Source organism: Phyllostomus discolor, chromosome 10 (genome assembly GCF_004126475.2).
Source record: "Phyllostomus discolor isolate MPI-MPIP mPhyDis1 chromosome 10, mPhyDis1.pri.v3, whole genome shotgun sequence".
Classification (NCBI taxonomy): Eukaryota; Metazoa; Chordata; class Mammalia; order Chiroptera; family Phyllostomidae; genus Phyllostomus; species Phyllostomus discolor.
The window spans coordinates 73,221,507-73,233,443 of record NC_040912.2 but is presented as its reverse complement, the minus strand read 5'-3'; the positions used below and the strand labels follow the sequence as shown (position 1 = coordinate 73,233,443).

General features: G+C 35.2%; 1 pseudogene; it reads left to right on the top strand.

The window, feature by feature from the left end:
• Positions 1 to 530: 530 nt before the first annotated feature.
• Positions 531 to 11,937, top strand: part of LOC114507329 — a 79,397-nt pseudogene continuing 67,990 nt past the window's right edge.

Here is an 11,937-nt window from a genome sequence, read left to right as displayed (position 1 = left end):
CTAAAGATTTTATTCTTTGTATAAAAATGTGTTTTCCTTTTGGGTTAAAAAGCTAACAGTGGAATTTCTGGAACATGCGGTGGGTTGGTGGGTTATGTGTTCTTGAGTTGGCTCTGACTCCTGGTGACCCTATGAATGAGTGACATCCACAATGTCCCGCCCTCAACAGCCCTGCTTGGCTCCCACAGGCTCCCGCCCATGGATTCTTTTATGGAGTCACTCCATCTTATATTGGGTCTTCCTTTTTTTTCTTCCTGCTTTCCATTTTTCCCAGCATTGTTGTCTTTTCCCAAGACCCCTGCCTTTTCATGATGTGCCCAAAATAGAACAGCTGCAGTTTTGTCATTTTTTGCCTCTGGCAGTGTTTCAGGATTAGTTTGTTCTAGGACCCACTTGTTTGTCTTCCTGGCAATTCAGAGTGTCCTTAGAGCTCTCCTTCCACACCACACTTCAAATAAATCATTTTTCCCCAATCAGCTTCTTTCACTATCCAACTTTCATGTCCATTCATAGTTACTGGAAATGCAAACATGTGGATGATCTTAGCCTTGATCTCTAATGACAGGTCTTTGCACCTGATGACCTTTTCTAATTCTTACATTGTTGCCTTCCCAAGTCTCAGCCTTCTTGCGATTTCTTGGCTCCTGCGTCTGTTGGAATTGATGACTGAACCAAGGTAAGCAAAATATTTATCAATTTCAATGTCTTCATTGTCTCTATTAAAGTTGTTTATTTATTTCCTCTGTTGTCATAATTTTTGCCTTCTTTATATTCAAATGCAGTCCAGCTTTGGCACTTTCTTCTTCCACTGTCTTCAGAAGTCATTTTAAAGTGTTACTACTTTTGCCAATAAGGTGGTCTTGTTTGCATATATTATGTCATTGAAATGTCTTCCATCATTTTCACTCCTCCTTCCTCTGAGTCTAGCCCATAATAAGAAACTCCCCAAATGTTTTAAAAAATGACTGTACCATTTACTTCATCACCAGCAATGCATGAGAATTTTAATTGCAACACATTCTTCTCCAAACTTGACTTTTTCATTCTTTTTAATTTCAACCATTGTAATGTGAGCATTGTGAAATTTTTATTTTAAATTTGCATATCCTTGATAACTAAGGATGCTGAGTATCTTTTTATGTGTTTATGTGTTTATCTGTATATTCTTTAATTAAATATCTTTATAAATCAAATATTTATATTGAATTCCTATTATTGAGTTGTGAAGGTTACTATATATTTTGGGTGTAAGTTCTCTACTACCTATACAGTTTGCATTACTCTCAGTCTGTGGCTTGCTGTTTCCTTCTTAGCAGTGTCTTAGAAGAATACAGTTTCTAAATTTTGATGAATTCTAGTTTACTTTTTGCATCCTACTTAAGTGAAATATGCCAGTCAGAGAAAGACAAGTGTCATATGATTTCATTTATATGTGGAATCTAATGAACAGAATGAACTAACAAGTGAAATAATTACAAATTCATGTAGATAGAGAGCAGGCTGACAGCTAGGGGGTGAACGGATTGAATGAAAAAGGAAAAAAAAGGAAAAAACTCGTGGACAGAAATGACAGTGTGGGGACTGCAGTAGGGGAAAGGAGAGGAGAGTGTGGGCCGATAAATGGTGATGGACAGAGAGTTAACTTGAGGTGGTGAACATACAGTACAGTGCACAGATGATGGGTTACAGAATTGTGCCTCTGAAACCTGTTTAATTTTGTTAACCCAGGTCACCTCAGTAAATTCAATAAAGAGGAAATATCTCTATCATCTATCATTTATTTCTCTATCATCTATTTAACATTAAGAAAGATCTTTACTCACTCAAAGCTACTTACATTTACTTCAATATTATCTTCCAGAAATTGTATGGTTTTCCATGTTACTTTTAGGTGTTTAATCTATTTGGAATTAATTTTTTAATACTATGTGGTAAGGGTCAGGGCTCATAGTTTTGCATACCGGTAACCAGTTGTTTCACTGCTGGTTTTTGACAAGACAATTCTTTTTCTAATCAATTAATTGCCTTAGCACTTCTGTTGAAAAATCAATTATTCTTATATACATATGTGTGTGCATGTGTGTATGTGTATATATATGTGAACTATATATACATATATGTGTGTATACATATATGTGTGTATCCTTTCATCAAACATATTATCTTATTATTATAACTTTATAGTAAGTCTTAAAGTTATATAGTATAAATATTCCAATTTTGTTGCTGATTTTCAGAATTATTTGGTCTATTTTAGATTTAAAGCACTGACATATAAAGTCTTAGTCTGTGAATTTATACAAAAAGAGATTTTAACTGGAATTTGTTAAATCTATAGTTAATTTTGGCAAAGATTATCATCTTAACAATATTGAATTTTTTATCCCTGTTTTTGTAACATCTCTCCCTTTATTTATGCTTTTAAAAATTCTTCTCAGAAATATATTTTGTATATTTTATTGAGCAAGTCTTACACATATTTTGCTAAAGTTGTCACTTTAAAATTTTTATTTTAATTCTATTTACATGGTATCACATGTATTTTAAACTTCACTTTATGAATTGTTGTTGCTAGAATATAAAAATACAAAAGATTTTATACACTGAACTTGTATCTTATGAAATTGCAACATACATTTTTAGGCGCATGGCCATACTGGTTTGGAACAATAATGAAAAGACTTCCAGTTGTAAAACAATCTTACTGTGGGATTTAAGCTAACTTTAAAGAATTCAGAAAACCTGGATATTGCCTTGGCTATATTATCTCACTTGATATTTCAGCTATGAAATGTTTCACTCACTTGATTAAATTCAATATAAGGATCACATGGTATTTACAAACCAGTGGAAGACTACAGGGTGTGCTGTGAAATGCACTGTCCTGCTTCAGGATAGCTACAATTTGTACAAGAAAACACAAACAATGCTTTGTATCAAGTTCAAAGCAATGAACTCCAAGGCGGCTTTGTATCCTTTTAAGCCTGGCAGGATGAACTCAATGACTTCCCAAATGTAAACACTGATGTAACAAGGGAGACTTAAAGGTCACCACACAGCACAGTTAAAAATTTAGATTAATGTGCAACTCATTTACTTAATGATGACTCACTTATGTGTCAGATTCTGTGGGGACACAAAGCATGCCCATTTTCTGCAATAAAAATTTAAAGCTTGTAAGTTAGTTTTAGTCTAAGCCTAAGGAATATCACCAGTCCTCATTTTCTTTTCCAGTTCTACTCAGTGGCCACACAGTTGGTGCCATTGAATAAAACGTAAGTGATTTCACCAAAACCTTTTTATTAGTTGCCATGTATTATGAGACGGTGATTTTTATTTAAACATTATAGTTCTTTGTGTTTAATGGATCTAGACAATGAAGACATTCTTCACCCTAAAATTATTTTAGTAAATCCAATGGATCTAGTGCCTGCTTCGTTGTTCACACTTTCACATCTGTGAGGCCATTTTTGTCCTCATAGTAAGTGGTGTATTGAAGTTATGAAATATATTAAAACTTATCCTTATATAAACGAGAAAACTGAGACTCAAAAAGTTGAAGTTACCTGCTGAGACTGTGAATCAAATGATAGTATCAAAGCCAGAGCTTCTTATTTTAAGTATGCTTCTTCTACTATACGACTTCTAAGACTTGCACTGAGAAATTTTCCAGTTTTTAGTCAAGTATAATTTACACACAGAAAAATTCACCTTTATTTTAGTATATACAGTGCTTCAAGTTTTGACTGACACATTCATTTAAGTACCCAGGATCATAATCAACATACAGACCAGTTTCATGGCCCCAGATTTCCCTCTGCCCTTTTTAGACAGTCTGGTTCTCCATTTCCAGTCCATGGCAATCACTGGTCTATTTCAGTCCTTACGGTTTTACCTTTTCTATAATGTCATACACAAGAAGCATATAATATATAGCCTCTTGAGGATGGCTCTTTCATTAACATGGTACACATGATATTCAACCACTTGGTTGCTATAATGTTAGTGTCATCCTTGTCATTGCTGAGTCGTATTCCATCACGAAGCACTTACCCATATGGTTTGCCTTTTCTAAGTTGAGCTGCTGAGCTATAAACATTCACATAATGTTTTTGTGTGAAGCAATAGATGTTTCTTCCTGCTTGAGTAAACATGCAGGACAGGAATTTCTGAGTCATATGGTAAGTGCACGACTAACTTCACAACAGACTGAAAAACTGTTGTTCGAAGTGGCCGTCCCGCTTTGTGTTCCCATCAGCGATGTCCACGAGTCCTCTACTCTGCATCAGCACTTGGTGCGGGCACTCTGTTTTTAAAACCATTCTAAACGGTGTGTGGTAGTATCTCGTGATTTTAATTAGTTAAAATTTTAATTGTCCTCCTGAAAGAGGCTGTGGATAATAGGACAATCTTATATTGAATACTTCATCTTAATTTTGGAAAGTTTAGTTAAATGCTACGTTAGTCAGTGATTAAATAATATGATTTTTAAAAAAATTCTCACCTGAGGCTATGTATATTGATTTTAGAGAGGGAGTAAGGGACAGAGGGAAACCGATTGGTTGCCTCCCGTAAGTGCCCATCTCTCTTCTCCTTTGCCTTTGCCATGGGCGCATTGTACACAAAATGATTACAGTACTGAAGGAGGTGGGAAAAATCGTAGGGCTTTCATAACAAACAGCTTTTATAAAGTGATTTGGAATATTTGGGAAATTGGCAAGTAAGTTGAAGATTTTCTTTGTATACATGACACATATAAATATAACTTGTTCAAATAGAAATATTTCCCCTGACAATGAGGGTACAGACGTATGTAGGGGAACAGATTTTAGAACGGATTTCATGGATAAACACATATCAGAGCATTCATAAAATGTTTTGATTTTCATGCACTTTAAAAAGGAAAACATTTTATTTACATTAAAAATCTACTAAATTCAACTATATGGGAATGAATTATCAAAATTTATGATTATGTAGAAAGCTACTATATCCTGAGAGACACGTTAATGAAAGCATTACTTATTATAAATCCTGCAGAAGAGAATGCAAATAACAAAATCCTTTAAAATTATTTTATAAAGAATATCTCTGGGATCCATGGGGGAAATTTTTTTATAGAAAATGCAGGACAAATACTACCAGCCACATGTTGAATTTTTAGTCTTGCATTTGCTTCAGAGAGAATACATATCAATAATGTAAGCACAACCAAAATCATTATGTTTAAGTAATGCATTTAAAGAATAAGTGTATGTAAATTATATTCAGGTTGACCATTATTAGAAATGCTTATGTTTTGAGTGCTAAATAAAGATATTGAATAAAACAGGTAAGAAGATGGAAGGTCAGACTTTAAACAAATGTTTATTTAAAAGTTTGATTTAGTAAGAAAATTAATACAAAAAGAAATTTACAAAATTTAGTAAAAAATTAGCATTCAGTTTCATTGCTAAAAACTACACAGGGTTTTTTTTTGTATTTTTAATTTTTAATTGTATTTTTTCTATGACTGTTTAGTCCCCTTATACCCCCCTGCCTGAATAGGTTATTTAAGACAATGCACCACTTTTGTTTCTAGAAAGTGCAAGGGTATATGCATCTATGTATCTATGAGTAATTTTGTTTGTTTTGAGTTGAATGCTTTAAACACCATCTAAAATTTTCTTTAAAAATTATTATGACTGTACTGTCATAATGTATACATTCAATTCTCTTCCAGTTAGTGTAATTGTGAAGGAGATAGTCGAGGAAGATGGTTTATCCTCCCACAGACGGAGGCACTTAGACTAGGAGGCAGGTATTCTGGTTTGCTTTTGGACTTAAGAGTTTTGTCATATTGTGCAAAACGTTTAATCTCTTTGGACCTCAGTGTCTTTCATAATAATGCAGAGAGAGTGGACTATAGTTGTTTTCCTGTATCAGTTGTTAACATATTACCTTCAAGATTTTTATCATATCCATGTTTCACTTTTGCTATTACTTAGCAAATATTATTTTATCCACTCAGTTTTTAAAACTTACACTTTAACCTTATTCTCATCCCTTGTAATAGTGGCTATGAATTCATGTGCATAATATTTGACTTATATCTAATTTGTATTAAACACATTTTGTCTTTTAAAACAAGTTTGCTTTTGAGCAAACTATAAAATAATTTCCCATAGTGTTTTTCCAGATTAGGTTAAAAACTAATTGAAATTATAAGATATTTAGGATATAATTATGTACTTTATTATTTCAAAGAGTATGTTCTTTTTATATGCTCAAAGAATCAAAATAGAATATTTAAGTTAATACAGGTTTTTCATTTTTTATCCTCATAGATGAAAATTCCATATATGTAATGCAACTTATTGTACTATATTTTTTATAACTTAAAAAATGTCAAGGTGAATCAAAAACAATTTTCTCAGATAAAGAATGGTTTTATAGTGTAATATTTATTGGTATTGCATTTTATTAAGACAAAGCTCATCTTTGACACATTCTTGGGAAACTAGAGAATATACTAGTTTGTATTATGAATGTTCAAAATCATAATTATGTTTATTCAAATTATTAGCATAGCACAGATAATTTGTAAATTTGATCAGGAATATTTTTAGTTACCATGTAGTTTTAATTACTTTTATTTAGACTACTGTATTCTTTTATAAAGCTCATATTTTAATAACTTGAAACTTTGTGAAACCTTAGGTAACCATTTTTTTCCAAACTGCCCCATAAAGACTGGAACTGTCAAGGGGAGAAAAGATCATGAAAAACATTCCAGCATCCCTGGGAAGACCCGAATTTAATGCCTTAATAAATACTTGAATGCAATACAGTAGCCTTCAAATTTTACTTAGCACCACACTTCTAGTGCCACAGCTCCATTTGACCCCATAAACATGCTGTTTATGGCTTTGTTCACTAGAATTTATTGCTACCAAGGTGGAAAGGCACAATCCTATGAAACTAGTAATGTAGCAATATGCAACCTCAAGCCCTATAATGTGGCTGTATTTTGAAATCATTAAAATGCAGATGAGGATTAAGCTGAAGACTGATTTTGTGATTGCTTTTAAGATATTGAGCAGTTCTTAAAATATATGTATGGCTGAGTGTGTATAAATAACTTGCATATTAGTGCATTTTAAAACTGCTTTGCTGGGAAGGATATTTTCTTTGGCCAATGATTTCCCAGTTATTTTTAAAATGTTCTGTGATTCATCAAGTAATCAGATAGACAAAATCTGGGTTTTCACTATTATGATTACAAATGTATAGCTTTCTACATTTTTTTCCAGTAATTTTCAGGTGTTACTTGTATGGGATGTGTAAAATGTTTTGAATTGAGAAATGTTCCCTTTATAACTTTTTTGCATATATATCTGCCTCAGATTATTGTACAGCATTTCAAATCAGTACCTGTTATTATTCTAAGCAAATTTCTTTAATGGTATATATCCATATGCACATATATTAACACCTGTTTTATATATAATCATCCCTTTGATAGATAAAAATCTTGATTTGTATTAACTGACTCTATCAAGATATGAATAAAAAAATATTCTATATCTATAGAATATATTCATTATCTATATGACAAAATATAGGCATTATCTAGCTATCTACAGAAATATAAATCTGTTGAATCCTATTCAAATATGACATTTTGGAAAGGTATCTATTATTTTTTAGATAGATATGCAACATACTTTTCATATTTGATAGCTGTCCTGTCTCTGTTTAAGGTTGAGATTCTATGAACTTTCTTTGAGCTTCCTGCTTTTCTTAGTTCACTGCACATTAGTGGCACTAAATGGACAAAAGAGGGCTCTACACAGGCTACTTAGCTCACCTCCATTGCTCTGTGCCCATTGATCCACGTAAGCTGTATTTTTACAAAATGTCACGCAGAGGTTTATTACTTGATTTTCCTTACACTAGTTAGAATTGATGACATAATTCTGGGTACATCTTGACATGATATTTCTTTTCTCACTCTAAATGGTCTCAACCATATTCACGACTTTAACTACTATTTATCTTAACCAAAAGTTTTCAAATATAAATGTTCTCATCAGACAACTCTGAAACTACTGCTCTGCAGTCCTCCTTTAGAATACCATAAATTCACCTTAAATTCAGTTATTTTCCCAACCCATGTTTTCCTCTTCTCAACTAAATCCGTGCCTGTGCCTCTGTTCCCTCCTGGGTTCGTGGTATCCCATGGCACTTGAGTCGTCTGTTTGTTGGGAACTATTGCGGAAGTTTTCCCGCTGGCTTCCCTGGTTCCAGTCTTGCTTTGTTCATTGGAATGTGCTCTATCTGAAACACTAATCTTAACCTACTGTTCATTATTATAAGAAAATTATTAATGTATTCTCAAGCATCTATAGGTAAAGGCCAAACCACATATTTCTGCTTCTGGCTAGGGTCAGCTGTTGAGAGAGACACTGGTTGGATGGGGCAAATATGGAGGAAAATGAGAAGAAGAAGGAAAGCCAAGAGAGAAATACCTCCTCCTTTGTCTTTATTTTTATTATTTTTCTATTTTATTTTTCTATTAATTTTTTTATTGTTGTTCAAGTACAGTTGTCTCCACTTCCACTCCATCACTCCCCCACATCCCAGCCATCCCCACCTCACACCCTCAATGGTACTCCTCTTTGGTGTTACCCATGTATCCTTTATAGATGTTTCTGAAAACCACTCTCCCTTTTCCCCCTTTGTCCTCTCCCACCTTGCCTCTGGTTACTCTCAGTTTGTTCTTTATTTCAATGTCTCTGGTTATATTTTGCTTGCTTGTTTGTTTTGTTGATTAGGTTCCACTTATAGGTGCAATCACATGGTATTTGTCTTTTACCGCTTGGCTTATTTCACTTAGCATAGTGCTCTCCAGTTCCATCCATGCTGTCACAAAGGGTAGGAGCTCCTTCTTCTTTCTGCTGCATAGAATTCCATTGTGTAAATGTACCACAGTTTTTTGATCCATTCATTTACTGATGAGCACTTAGGTTGCTTCCAGCACGTGGCTTTTGTAAATTTTGCTGCTATGAACATTGGGGTGCATAGGTTCTTTTCTATTGGTGTTTCAGGATTCTTAGGGTATAATCCTAGCAGTGGAACTGTCAGGTTGAAAGGCATTTCCATTTTTAGTTTTCTGAGGAAATTCCATACTGTTTTCCACAGTGGCCACACCAGTCTGCATTCCTACCAACAGTTGCACCGGAGTTCCCTTTTCTCCACATCCTCTCCAACACTTGTTTGTTGATTTGTTTATGATGGCCATTCTGATGGGTGTGAAGTGGTATCTCATTGTGGTTTTGATTTGCGCCTCTCTGATGGCTGGGCAGCTGCAGCTGGGCTGGGAGGCTGGGCAACTGTGCAGACTGTGGCCCAGACCTGGCTCCCAACCTCTCAAAACCATAGGAAGTGAGAAAAGTGAAGCCCCATCCCCCTCTGCCTACAGCATCCAAGAAGACCAGCAGAACTCACTTGAGGGTGAAAAGTCAGCAGGAGGCTTTTTTTTTCCCTCCTCCTTTGTTTTTTAAAAAATGGCTGCAACTCCTTTATGGTTCCAGCTACCAGTGGGATAGCCCTGAGTCAGCTATGGCAAGGGTCCCCCCTGTCTTTGTAATACCTCCAGCCCTAGGAGTGATGATGATTTCTTGCAGTGACTAGTCTCTGAACTACCTCCCATTCATTTTCTATCCTCTCGGCTCCTCAGTCACCTTTTTACCCAATTTGTCATCTCTCCATTTAACTAACTGGAATGAATTCTCTGTCACTGACCGAAACCTGCTTGATAAAATCTTTACGCTGGCATCTTTGAAATTTACCTTAGGGAACATGGAGCCTTGGAGCCACATATGTCTTGCCTCTAATTATTAGGGCTCTTGAACAAATCTGTTACAATTTGCTGATCTGTTTTAAACTCACCTTAGTGTCCAGGAATGATAATATCTACCTCCCAGGTCAGTATGAGGATTCAATGAAAATAGATAATATGTGGTATGCCTTTAGCACAGGTCTGGCACCTGGCAAGAATGCACTACCTGGCAGATGGTGCCCCACGGAGCAAAGACTGAAACACTGAAGCAGTGAGAGTCAGCATCAGAGTCCCAACACGTAGCCCAGGACAGGTAGCAAATGCTCGACACATATTTGTTGAATGAACCATTAACCTGTCTTTTAAAAATATATCTCTTTCTTTTCATCCTCAAAGTCTTTCTCCAATTTGAATGATTGCAGTAACTACTGTGTTTCCAGCTTCCCATCTTCAGTCTCCATCTATCCAATTAATCTTTCAAATTGACAGATACCATCTTTCCCTAGAGCTTTCAAGATCAAGTGTAAACTTCTTAGCATGATTTATGTTGCACATTTTTTTTTCCCTTCTGGATTCTTATTATACTACTAGGCTCATTTTCTTTATCACTTTCTCCCGTGCTTTATGCCTTACTGGCAATTTCCTGAGTGAACTGTGTGTCCTCTCATCCTGTTTCACTTGTCCTTGCTAATTTCCCGCTCTGTGACACTCTCCTTAGTTTCCAGGTAGTCTGTCTTTGCTCTCATTCAACGACTCAGAAGCTGACTTTCTGTGGCTTTTTCCTTGAGTCCCCTGCACTTTCATTTGTAGTCACCCCCAACATCGTCATTTCCCAATTATGTGTGAGTCCCCCTCCGTTCATGTTAAGTCTCCTTTCTCCAGGTGTTCAGCATATTGTTTGACATAGAGCAGTCACATGATACATGTTTGTTAATGACTCAAGCAAGGGCTTAAGCTGGGCACTTACATAATGCCAAAGATGCCTCTTTTCTAAGTAAAGCAGTCTGTTATTCACCTCTCTAAAGGTGGATAACTAAAGGTATTCAACTAAACTTTCCCTCTCATTTAAAGAATCATAAGAAATTCAGCCCTGACTGGCGTAGCTCAGTGGATTGAGTGCGGGCTGTGAACCAAAGTGTCGCAGGTTCGATTTCCAGTCAGGCCACATACCTGGGTTGCAGGCCATGGCCCCCAGCAACTGCACATTGATGTATCTCTCTCTCTCTCTCTCTCCCTCCCTCCCTCCCATCCCTCTCTAAAAATAAATAAATAAAATCTTTTAAAAATAAATACAGTAGTTACCTATAAAAAAAGAATCATAAGAAATTCTTTGCTAAAATTCAGATAAATTGTTTTTACCACAGTTTTTTGATCCATTAATCTAGAAACCTTGCGGGGGATGGGAAAGGTAAGAAGCCTCTTCAGAACTTACTTTGCTCTTAATGAATATGATTTTGGTCTTCATAAATTCTACTGCTTCCCAAGTGCTCACAGCCTATTGTTTTACTAATCCATTTTAATATCTTAGTTTCAACTATGCAGGATGAATGTGTTCTAGAGATCTGCTGTCCAACACTGTGTATCATTAACTTTACTGTACTATGCATGTCAAAATTTGTTAAGAGGTAGAACTCAGGTTCAGTGTTTCTACCTCAATAAATTTTTTTTTTAAATCTTATAAAAACCAGCACTAACTCTCATTGGCTTGTTGTTTTTAAAACACATCTTTTTATTCTTCTTGTAATTAAAAATTTCTCTGGCTCTATTCTTGTGAAAGTTTGTGATTTCTTCAGAGTAACTGACATCTCTTCATGTGTGTGTTATCACAATGCCCTGGAGAACATTGCTTTCAGCAGTGGTCTTGAGCAGGGAAGTGGTGTTGCAAAATTACTCCTTGGATTTTAATTATTTTTGACCAATGTTGATTTACACTTAACTCCAAAGTTCAAATCCTTCACAGAGAAGAGTGATTTTAATTCTTGTGTTGTAGAAATTATGCATCTTGACTTTTTTTTCTGATGGTGACACACACACACTCGGACTCACTTAACCTTAATACTGAGAAAAGAAGAGTCATGGAGGACACCTTTCTCAAACATCTTCTGCATTAATGG